At 45.3% G+C, this 12269-nt stretch overlaps 1 protein-coding gene across 25 annotated transcripts in view; it reads left to right on the forward strand.

The window, feature by feature from the left end:
* Positions 1-12269, forward strand: part of Tmem164 (transmembrane protein 164) — a 201862-nt gene that overhangs the window by 13199 nt on the left and 176394 nt on the right.

Consider the following 12269-nt stretch of genomic DNA (forward strand, 5'->3'; position numbering starts at 1 on the left):
CACTTTTTTTTTTTTGGTTCTTTTTTTCGGAGCTGGGGACCGAACCCAGGGCCTTGCGCTTCCTAGGTAAGTGCTCTACCACTGAGCTAAATCCCCAGCCCCACACTTTTAATTCTATCACTCAGGAGGTAGAGGCAGGTGAATCTCTGAGTTTGAGGCCAGTCTTGTCTACAGAGTGAATTTCAGTATATCCAGAGAAAAACCAACCAACCAAACATCCCTTACAAAGAGAACCCCCAAATCAATAAACCTTGTTTTTAAAGAAAAACAATGACAAAAGTTCCTATTACCTTTCCCCGGGCCTAGTGTTTTTGAGCAGCTGGCTTTTTCCATGTTCCTTGCCCAGGGTTTGTGCTTTTTTCCCTGCTTGCCCCCTCCAGCTAGAATTGCAGCTATCAATATCTTTTCCTGCTGTGGAGAATATTGTTCTGTACCGGTTGCTTCCAAAGGATACAGACAGCGTGGGGCTGGAGGTGCTAGGAGTGTGAGTGTTTGGCAGGAAGTGTGCAGACTCTGGCCCATGGCAGGTGCTCAGGTGTGTAGGAGAAGGAGCATGTGATCATCTGGAAGGGAAAGGAAGCCTGAACCTAGCATCATCCCACCAGGGTGCCTTCCAAGTCCCCATTTCCATCACAAGCCAGCCGTGCTGTCACCTTGGGGTATATTTTGCCTGTGAGTGGAATGGCCTCTGCCAGTTCACCAGCTGTGTTTGCGGAAAGACTCTAGCTGACTAGGGTCTGGCTGTTGCTAGCAAAGAGACATTTCATTCAGGTGCTGATTAAATAAGGCATGGAGCCAGATTGCACATTAAGGCCCTTAACTGTGGCTCTGGGAGCTCTGAGTAAACATTTATTAGATGGTCTGGGCATAGCATTAGCAGAGGACCATGGTGAGGTGTTCTCTTCAGAAATCAGGTTTAAAGAAATGGGAGCTAGGAGACACCTCTAGAAGTAGATGGATCCTCTTTTCCTAGAGTTAACCAGTCTCGAATGCACACGAAAGGACTAGAGAGGTTCTCTCACTGGCGTTAACTTGCTGAGACTGAACACATCAGGATTTGGACACAGCAGGATTCCCAACTAAGTAGGGCAATGGAAATGTCTCCTTGTCCTAATGTAAGTTGGGGCCTAGTAGAGGGAGCTTTTGAATTCTATTTCCTGGTTTGGGCTTTGAGTTCCATTATCATATGACCTTAGGCATGCTATTGAACCTTGCTATCAGTTTCACTCATCTGTAAAATAAGAATACTAACAGCACTTACCACACAGGGTTGTTGTGAAAATTAAATTAAGTCATTTCAATCGAGCATGGAGCAGAAGTCTTGGCTCGCTGCGAGCATGAAACCAGAAGGTAGTTTTTCCTGGCAGTAATTGTAGTACTATGTATTTCAAGGCGGATATGGGCTGAGGTGTTATAGTCTTGAATTCAAATCCTTTTAGCTATGTATCCCTGGGCACTGTAGTTTGTGTTTCCATATTTGTGAAATGAAATGATCATGTATAAATATGCCAGGGCTGTGAAAAGATTAAGAAACTATTGGTAAGTCACTTACTGTACAGTAAGTGGTACATTCACAGCGTGCATTCAGTATGGTTTAGCTGTGCTAGTAATGATGAGGGTGACAACAGTCACTGCCACCCACTGTCACCCCAACTACCATGATGGCAACTGAAATGAGAGATGCCTCCATGCTTATCACTGTGACTGCTGCTGTCTCAAGCTTAGGTGCCTGATGTAGGGATATGATGCTGGAATTAAAACTTTAACAAAAAGTTTCCCTAGAATCTTTGTGTCAGGCATACAGTGGACAGAAATACTGGTTTTCCTGAAGCTAGCACCTGGCTGATAATGGTTGTGGGTATTCTGAGGGTTACTGTAGGTTAAGTAGTCCTCTGCAAGAATGGAGGTCAGGAAATAGCTCTGATGGTTTTCCAGGGACCTCTTGGCTTACTTATTCTGTCTTTGTATCAGTGGGCTGACTCCATGGTGCAAGCTATCTTGAGATTGGTAGTCTAGGAAACCAGGGAGGAGATGCGCTGAAGAGATGGTTTTTGGTGGGTAAAGACAGGTGAGTGGATTTCACTTTTACTTTTTTCTTACTTACTGTCTTTTGACTGAGGGTTAGGTATTTGTTCACAGAGAATGAACCACTCACAAGGCTTAGAGAAAGGCAAATTTATTTCTTATTTTTTATTTTGTTGCAGAGTTTGGGGATAGAACTCAAGGCCTTGTGCATATCTACCACTGAGCCACATGCATACCCAGGCCCAGAAAAGCAGGTTTAAAGCAGCCCAGTATCTTAGCTAATGGGGCAGCACAGGGTAGTGGAAGGCATGCTGCTCAGGGGATCTGACTCCTGATGCCTTTGCTTACATACCAGCAGCTAGTACAAAATAGACAGCAGTAGCAACAAATCACAGTGCCTTCTAGTATTTGGTAAAACGCTTTTCAAGAACTGTTTTAAAATAGACTGTGCTCTGGAGTCTAAGCCACCAGTCCCTAGAGGAAGACCCAATTTAAATGCAGTTTCTAGGCCTTGTATACCTCTTTGTCCTGTGACTTTTGAGCCGTATGATATGGAGATGCCTCACACTCACCTTGGAAGATGCTGGGCTCTATTTATGGGCATTGTGGGTAACAGGCAGTTCTTTAGGTGAGGACTGAGAGGATAGGGTGTTACCTGTGTTGGTCCTGGCTCCCTGGGACAGCTGTTTGGAGCACAGGTCTACAACAAAGAGCAACGGGAGGGAAGGACAAACATTAGAATTTAGCTTTTCTAGTGGGGCACACCCTCGGTCCTATCACTCAGAAAGTAGAGGCAGGCAGATCTCTTGAGTCCAAGGTCAGTCTGGTCTACAGGGTGAGTTCCAGGACAGCCAGTGCTAGACAGAGAAACCCATCTTGGACAAAAAGAAAAACAAAAAAACAAAACTAAAAGAGAGAGAGAGAGAGAGAGAGAGAGAGAGAGAGAGAGAGAGAGAGAGAGAGAGAGAGCGCTTTTCCAAAGTCACTGTTCTAAGACTTAGGAATTGGAATCAAGTGCCCCATTCCCATTAGGACTTGCTCCTTATCCCGTTGGCATTTGTGAAGGGGCTTCAGGCACTTAGGTGTGTGTGCGCATGTCACTGCATTTTTAGTCTTTATTCTGTTCACTGCACCACATTCTCCGCACCCTGTAGGGATGTTGCTGAGGGTCTTGCGCACACATGCCTCATTATCTTGAACACTAGGTCCCCCAGAGCTGTGAGCTGCTGCTCCCCACTCCCCCCCCCGCCAAGGCATTTCTCATTCCCAGCAGGAAACAATGTGGGCACCCAGAGGAAAGTGACTCATTTTACCTGTGGGTCTCCATTCTGTGTAACTTCGCCATCCAGCTCTCTGAAGAACAGCCGAGTGAGCTAGCACCAACCAAGGTCATATGTCCTTGCTTGCTTGTGGAATTTTTTTTTCCGGCCAGTAAGGGAAGAAAAGAGATAGCTTGACCTAGCTCCATGGCCATTCTCTCTGGAAAGGCTTTTGTCCAAGGCTGAGTTGGATCTGCAAAGACTATGAAGGCTGCTATGTCCCTGGGTCTCCTGACAAGTCCATTCCCACCCATTCCTGTTTGGTTGTTTCACAGCTAGGGCTGTGTTTGCTCAGATGGACGCATGGAAACCAGGCTTGGATCAGCTCCCCAAATTTCTTACTCCTGGCTTTGGGTCTGTCCTGAAAACTAATTTGCAAAGTACAATGTGACCTACACCTGTTGTTGTTTTAAAAATACTCATTTTCCACAATCATGTCACTGTAACTTGGGATTAAGTCCTAAATCCTGCTGTGACTGCAACCAACCTCCTTTTGCAGGTTCTTTCGTTTTATTGATAATAGAACTTTAAAATAGAGTCAGAAGGAAACAACATTTTCTTAGAGGTTTTTTTTCTTGAGCTAGATGTAAGTTTGCAAGTAGATACAAGGGCAGAGAGGAGGAGGAACATCAGAGAAAGAATGAAAAAGCTTAGTGTCAGGGCAAGCATATGTGGGACTTATTTTTAAGTTTTTATTGTATATGCTTAGGATTTTTACTGCTATCCACAGAAGTAATAAAAGTGTGCGTGGGGGAGTTATACTTTGTGAGTTAGAAATCAGAAAAGCAGGCAGATTTCCCAGCAAGTGCATTGAAGAGGCTTCTGGGAGGCGTAAGGACATTGTCTCATTAAAAGAGGATAATTAGTCCTCCCATCTCCTTAGCATGTTTTCAGTGTTCCTGAAGGTGGTCACGTGGCTCTCTGGCAGGCACAAGTAGGTTAATGATTAAGGACAGGGAGGAGGCAATAGCATGTTTTATGAGATCATAACCTTTGTTATAACTCTAGCTCAGTTTAGAACATTGTTTCCACCCTGAGTCAGAGGTAGAGCTCAGATCCCATTCTCAAAGCTCATACTTTAAGATTTATCAGGAGGAAGTAGCTTTCCTTTAATGAGCCTCAACAAGCCCTGCTACCCCTGCCTCCCTTTTGTACAGCTTTGTAAAGTTTAGGGCAGAATAACTGTGTTGTTTCCCTTTCTTACGATTGGTGTGTTACCAGAGAAACAAGGGTGTGGTCCAAAACTGAGCAGGAGTGGGAAGGTTCATCCTCAATGACCTCCCATCCATCAATGATCTGATGATTGTCTTGACTGGCTATCTAGTGCTTCCACATTTTTGTCTTCCCTTGTCAACGGGTTGTTTCTTCTTGTGTACTTTCAGCATAGCTGGCTCCCAATTCTGGGATTACAGGTATGTGTGACAGTAAAATTGGCACACCTACTGTATAGAAATTCTTCTTGTCCTTTGAGTCTCCTCCAGCCCTTTGAGCTACTATAAACCAGGAACAGGTCTGATGGGCAGATTTCAGAGGAGGAACCCACTGTAATGTTGATCTTGCATACTCCTGGAAAGGTTGACTGGGTGAATAACACGTGTGACTTCGTCTTTTTATGTAGTCCAGGTTGTCTGCGCACCTAGGAGCCTTCTGCCTCTGTTTCTGAGTTCCATACCCCAAAACAATCTGTTATAATTTTGAGCACTCACTAATTATGCTGCGGACTTGGTGCTAAGTCTGCTGCTCATGTATTACTTCATTTGCAGCTGTCTACAAGGTCAGTTTGGATTTATCGAATTGCTTCATTTGCCTCTCGTTCATTTCCCCTTTGGTTGACTGGTAGACATAGGATATTCCAGCAACACTTTCTTCCCTTGTTGAAGCAGCTGAGTGATCGGAAAAGGAGCGATGAGAACCCTCCGAGTCCAGCTCAGAGGTGTTGATCCTTCCTCATTTTCTAGATGAGCAAATGACTCAGAGAGGTGAAATGACTGCCCAAAGTTGGGATGGCAGAGTAGCTCAGGTCACAATTAGCATATGAAGAACTCCAGTAGGTTGTGGGAAGGATTGGAAACCTCTTCAAGATCAACCTGATAACAGCATGCACCAAGACCTGAGATGTACAAACGTGCTACCCATGACTGCCCTAGTCAGTACAGCAGGGATGCTGTTGAGCTCACCCCCCCCCACCCCCAGCTCTTCTTCCTTCTTCTCTTGGAAGTGCATTTTCTCTTGATTAATTCTTTTTGTCATTCACCCATCTCTGTCCAATCTCTTGTTCTGGGACACAGGAACCTAGGACTCTCAGCAGATGCCCAGTGGATGCCCATGTCTACCTGTGGTAAAGTTACATGGCTAAATGGATTTCCAACTTAGTGTCTTACTGTAATGCCACGTAAGACCTCCTTATACCTCCAACTTTTGTGGCATAAAATGGAACTAGTGCCCACAGAAATCTTGTCTGTAGCTTGCAGGATTAAACTGCCAACATTTTACATGATAGCCCTTTACCACTAGGCTACATTCCCAGCCCTAGAAAACTTGTGATTTTTGAACATAGCCATCTATTGCAGTTTTCAAAATGAGGATTCTTTGGCTGCAGTCTACCTATATGGGATAGTGAATTCCCATCCCCCACCCCCACTTTTTTTTTGCCTTCACTTCTCCATTAAAGAGCCTGCTCTTGACGCCGGCATTGTTTGCTGCCTGTTATAGACAGTTGGTGCAGGAAGCTGTGTGAACACCTGATCTTGTGTGTAGAGCCAGTATGGCCTGACCCCAGATGCTCTTTGCTTACAATCATTATACGTGCAGCTGTGGCTACAAACAGGCCATTCCTTCTTTCCTCTTTGAAAGAGACTGGCACCTGAGACCCAGATCAGAAATTAGAAGCTCTGCCGAGCATAAGCAACAGTGGTAAAAGAAGGGAGAAGGTCAAGATGGTCTGTTAGCCCAGTGGCTAACAATGCACAGTAAGACAAAGAGTACAGGGTCAGGGGCTAGGAAGACCTGGCTCCTGGTTTTAGTTTTGTTACTAACTGGTTGACAACTCTGAGTAGTTTGGGCTTGACAAGTAGCCTGTCTGTGCTTTAGTCTTCTTATAGAATAAGACATATGGAGGCTAGTTATATATACAGGCCCCAGAGCCAGACTAGCTGGCTTTGAATACTAGCAATCCTGCTTTCTAGCTTGGCTAAGTTTGTTGACATTTCTGGGCCTGGTTTATTTTTGTTTCCATTTTTCTTTTATATTGACGTTTCCAAATCTTGTCCTTTTCTTCTGTTTGTTGCTGGACAAATATACCTGAAGTACTTGGGTCTCTTTCCTTAACCATGCAATGATAATAATACCAGTATGTCTTTCATGAGGTCCTTTTTGGGGGGGGGCAGTGAGATAGGGTTTCTCTATGTTCCTAGCTGACTTGGAACTCAGTCTGTTGACCAGAATGGCCTCAAACTCAGAGATTCCTCCCAAGTGCTGGCTCTAAAGGTGTGTACCACCACTGCCCAGCAGAATGTTTTAAATGTATTTTTATGTGTATAAATGTTGTTCCTGCGTGTGTGTCTGTGCACCTTACCTAAGCCCAAGGAGACCAGAGAGGGCATTGGGTCCCTTGAGACTAGAGTTGTGGGCAGTGGTGAGCTGTCTGTTATATGGTGCTGGGATTGAATCCCAGTCCTCAGGAAGAACAGCCAGTGCTTTTGTTCCCTGAACCATCTCATGAAGTTTTTTTAAGAATTAAGTACATGACTGTTTGCGAAATGCTTAGAGTGGTTCAGAGGTGTGAGCCGCCCATTTTCTGGAAGGGATGGATGACCTCAGTTCTTCTTTGCCCAAGTGGTAAGCGTGGACTCAAGTGAAAGAAGACATTTGCACAGCCGTGTGGAAAAGTGCCAAGCAAGAGGGATCATCCTTTAAACAGTCTTAACGAAACTTGTAGTTAACACGCACAATGGTCATGATGAGGGGGTGGCAAATGTAGCCATTATTTAACCTGGGTCACTAGATAGGCTGTGATGGCAAAGACTAAGAAAGGGACATTCTGAGAAGACTATCATAACAGTCTATGCTTTTCTTTCTAGCTCTTCCAGCCACTTGATTGGAGATGTGTGACTTTAAAGGCTCCTTGAGGACACTGGGAAGGCGGAAACATTTGCCTGACAGCCCCAACAGTGATAGAGCCTCTGACTACTCTTTTTTTTCGAGTCCTTTTCATTTTGTCTTCAATCTATCTCTTCCTTTTCTTCTGATTCCTCTGTCCTAGGTCATCTAATTCTTCTTCATCATCACCTTTATCTTCATCATCGCCACCACCACCACCACCATCATCATCATCATCTATATCATGTGTCTCAGGTGTCGTATTACAGCAGCCTCCCGATAGATACGCTCTGCTTTGAGTATCTTTCCTGCTCTATCTACCCCTCCTGCTCCTGCCAGAATGATATATTCTTGAAAACCCATCAGCCACTCCCAGTTGCCTTTTGCAGGGACGGCAGACAAAGAGGTGCATACACTCTATGGCGTTCTTGGCTGACGATGCTAATCAGTCATAGGCACGTTTCCCAGGGAGTATCTGTGCAGGTTCAAAATGTTTTTAGAGTAATTTTCTAGTCAGCCACTTATAAAATCAGTCAGAGACGGCACACAGCCAGGGTTGGTGAATATACACGTCCTCTAGGGGATCGCTGCCTGGGCTCCATACATTAAAACTGAGGATCTGCTGTGATCTCGGTCCCAGGTCTTTTAATGTTGTTTACTGTTCCATGCTTCCTTGTGCTTTCAGGCTGAGTCATGCGCACTATGTCCCTCCATACTTCTCTGCCTGTTCCTGCTGCACCCTCAACTAGACATGCTCTTTTCTTCTTCCTGTTGAAATGCTAGTCATCATTCAAGGCCTGGCCCAGGCACTCCCCATGAAGCTGTCTTCAAGCTTCTAAAACCATTCTTGTCTGTTTTAGCATGTTCTTTTGCCTTCCGTTATGTACTTGTGTATGCCTTGCCCCTCCTAAGAGTTTGTGTTCCTTCGGTGTGAGGTCTGTTTCTTTTAATCAGTTCTCTGTGCTCTAATTCTGGTGTACTCTGGGTCAGCTTCCCTCCTCCCTTCTCTCTTTTCTTCTCTCCCTCCATTCTTCCATTTCATGGTATCCAGACAGCTTTTACATTGTATGTAGCTAAGGCCAGCCTTGAGCTTTTGATCTTCCTGCTTCCATCTCTGATTGGGTTTACAGGCATTCTGGGATCATAGCTATGTGCGGCCAGACTTAGTTCGGGTGGTGCTGGGGGGCTTTGTTCATTTGGCTGTGCTCTATCTCTGGCTTCTTCTTGTTTCTTTTTAAATTTGCTTTTCAGTTAATTGAGTTTAGTCCAGTCCTGTTGCTTTTCAGGTGAGGAAACTGGCTTAAAGAAAAAGGTCACGAGTGCATTTTGGGGTTTGTTTACATTTCAGATATTTGAGACATTGGGACCTTTGAGGCTGGAGTATTCCCAAGGCAATTGAGGCGTGGTTAGGACTATAAATGTCAGTTAGGGAGGCATGTGCCTTGGGCATATAAAGGAAGAAAAGACAGGGGCATCCTTCAGATTCAAGTAAAAGTAGAATATTGTAGGGAATGCTTCCCTTTAGGGGCAGAAATATGGTTTAGCAAAGCAGCAGCCATATTGGAAGGAGAAAGACACTCAAGGTACTAGAGTGAGTGTCAGGAGTTTGAGGAAAGGAGCTGGTCCTCTGCCAAGCAATAACAGGAGGCCCAGAACTCAGGAAAAGGCTTAACCTCTGTTGCCAACCACTCCACCCACCTCTATTTACCCTATAAATTTTAATATGTGAAGACCTTTGGGGTGTGTGTGTGTGTGTATGTGTGTGTGTGTGTGTGTGTGTGTGTGTGTATGCGCGTGTTTATGTGTGTGTGTGTGTGTCTGTCTGTCTGTGTTTGTGTCTGTGTCTGTGTGTCTGTGGCTCTTTATGGCCGTTGGTAAACAGAGAGTATTGGGAATGAGTCCATCAGTAGCTGAATAATAAATCAGGTCAGTGAATATTGTTTGGCTTGAAAAGTCGTTTGAAACCAGTTTGAAAGCTGTTTACTGTACACTACTAAAACAAAAAGACAATTGCAGAACAATATGTATGATTAAAAAGCCCTTTATAAGTGCATTTTCTCTCTCTTTTTTCTTTTTCTCTTTCTCTTTTTTTTTCATTTTTATGAACACTCTGTAAAATATCTGGAAGAACATATGCTAAAAGAATGCTTATTCCTGAGTGGTTGGAGGGAGGGAGGGAGGCAGTCCTACCTCTTATTTACTGTCATCCTGTATTGTGTGAATTTTCTGTAAGCACAGGCTTTTAGTGGAAATTGGGAAGAATATTAAGGCTCATGAGTGTAACTCAGTGGTAGAACACTTGCCTAGCATGTGTTAGGTCCTGGACTCCATCTTTAGCAAAACAAGATAACTAGAACAACGGTGGTACCTTCGAAATATGTAAAGGAGTCTGGGGTGGAGCTCAGTGGTGAACACATGTTTAGCATGCACGAAACTATATTAGGTCCTGTCACTAAGGTCTACATAGATAAATAATTAGGATTAAACAAGGGAGGTTGATTGGGAGGGAATGGTTATCATGAAAGATTCAATGGGTGAAAGAGGCCAACTTCTGAGAAAAGAGTTGGCAACTGAGAAAACGTGTGTGGGAGGCTTTGCTCCGAGTGCCTTGCTGCCTGTGTGGTGCAAGGGGTGGTGTGGAGAGATACTCATTGTGTGGAAGGTCAGCCAAGAGGAGAAGAGCAGAGGGGGCGGGCAGAAAATACACACAAAAACAGAGAGACAGAGACAGAGAGACAGACAAGACACACATACAAACACAGAGAAACAGAGAGACAGACAGACAGACTCCTTTGAAACTGGGTAGAGAAGGTGAGAAGGGCTGCATGAAATATCAATTTTAGGAGTATAGAAGCTTTCAGAAAATGAGCTTCCAGGACAGTTAAGTGTCATGTAGGTAACAGTGTGCGATAGGCTGTAGGAGCTATAAAAGCCTTTCTTGACTAACCTGAGTTCCCTGCTCCAGGACTGGGAGTGTAGCTCAGTGGTGGAATACTTACCTGCAAAGGACAAGTTGCATCTCAAGCACTGTCAGGAAAAGCAACCGAAAACCCCTTTGTTGAGGTTTTCAGGCAATAGTTTTATAGTCCTACTGTGTGCTAAGGGACTGAACTGGAAAGCTGGTGCCTCATTGCAGTTCTCAGGACCTGCTGGACCTGACAGCAATTTGAGAAGGTAGAAAACAGGATTGTCAACTTTGATTGCCCCTCTCAGTCAAGAGATGCTGAAATGAATAAGAAAGCAAATCTGTGTCTACTCCTTTACTCCATTCTTTCTCCTCTCCTCTCCTCTCCTCTCCTCTCCTCTCCTCTCCTCTCCTCTCCTCTCCTCTCCTCTCCTCTCCCCTCCCCTCCCCTCCCCTCCCCTCCCCTCCCCTCCCCTCCCCTCCCCTCCCCCTCTCCTCTCCTCTCCTCTCCTCCCCTCCCCTCCCCTCTCTCCTCTCCTCTTCTCTCCTCCACTCCCCTCTCTCCTCTCCTCTCTCTCCTCTCCTCTCCTCTCCTCTCCTCTCCTCTCCTCTCCTCTCCCCTCCCCTCCCCTCTCTCCTCTCCTCTCCTCTTCTCTCCTCTCCTCTCCTCTCCCCTCCTCTCCTCTCCTCTCCTCTCCTCTCCTCTCATCTCTTTTCTCCTCCCTCTGGCTCACTCTTTCTTTCCTTTCTTTTTTCCTTCCCTTCCCCTTTCACCTTCCCTCCCTCCCTACCTTTATTTCTTTCCTGAGACATGGTCTCTATGTAGCCCTGGCTGTACTGAAACTCGCCCTGTAGACCAGTCTGGCTTCGAACTCAGAGAGATCTGCCTCTTTGTGCCCCTCAAGTGCTTGGATTTAAAGTGTGTGCCACCATGTCTGGCTTTCTACCCTGTTCTTAAATGTGTTTGGGCCGAGGCCTGGATAAAGGCATCTTCTACAGCTCCTTACATGACTCCAGTCAGCAGACAGGATTAGGAATCCTTCACTAGTGTAGAACTGGGTTAAACACTCAGAGCCTCACACTAGTGCGCCTGTGTGTTGACTAATATCTCAACACAGGTGTTTCCTCCTCTGCGTTCGCAAAGCCTTTGGGCTCCACTGTTAGTATAAACTGTTTGTCTCATTGTATGCCAGTGAGCACTGCATCTGTCTAGAGTGAGGTCAGGCCTATGATGTCAAATTCAGGAGTTCTTCCATAATAGGCACTGCCTTTTGGGGGCCTCACACTGAGCTACCTTAACTGAGTCACCCTGAATCATACACCTTGTAGGATGGGTGGGGTACCAGAACTCAGGCCCAGATCTGCTTTGTACCCTGTAAAAGAGCAGAATGTGTGCTACCTAGCTATTCAATCACTGTCACATCATATGACAAGGAACTTTGTTTTCTTGTGCAATGCTTCTTTGTATTAAAAGCCCAGGGGTGGTAAAATCTGCCATATTTAAAAAGTCTGGTGGGAGAGAGGTTTGAGGAGACCTGTTTGGCATGCAAAAAGCTTCTTATCTGCTGAGTACTGTGTGGTGAATCTACATCATTTAACAGTTATTAAGTAATTACTCTGGGCCTAGCATGGGAGGTAGGGGAACCAGGGTGCACTCTCCTGCCTCCAGGGAATTTTTGTCAAGGTTCATTTGTAGTCTGATGACTGCATTTTTAGGTGGCTGCCTCATACTGAATTCCTGTCCAGTAAATGGAAGAGGTGGGAGGGAGTTGAGTTCCCTGTGGTTCATGACCTATGTTTTACAGATGGGAATGAAGCTCAGAGAGGAAGCTACTCGCCCAAGGCCACACCACTTGGGAGTAACAGAGTCATGAGTGGTCTGTCATGCCATCACCCTTTGAGGTTATATGACACTGTCTCAT

The sequence above is a fragment of the Rattus norvegicus genome, chromosome X, assembly GCF_021556685.1.
Source record: "Rattus norvegicus strain SHRSP/BbbUtx chromosome X, alternate assembly SHRSP_T2T, whole genome shotgun sequence".
Taxonomy (NCBI): Eukaryota; Metazoa; Chordata; class Mammalia; order Rodentia; family Muridae; genus Rattus; species Rattus norvegicus.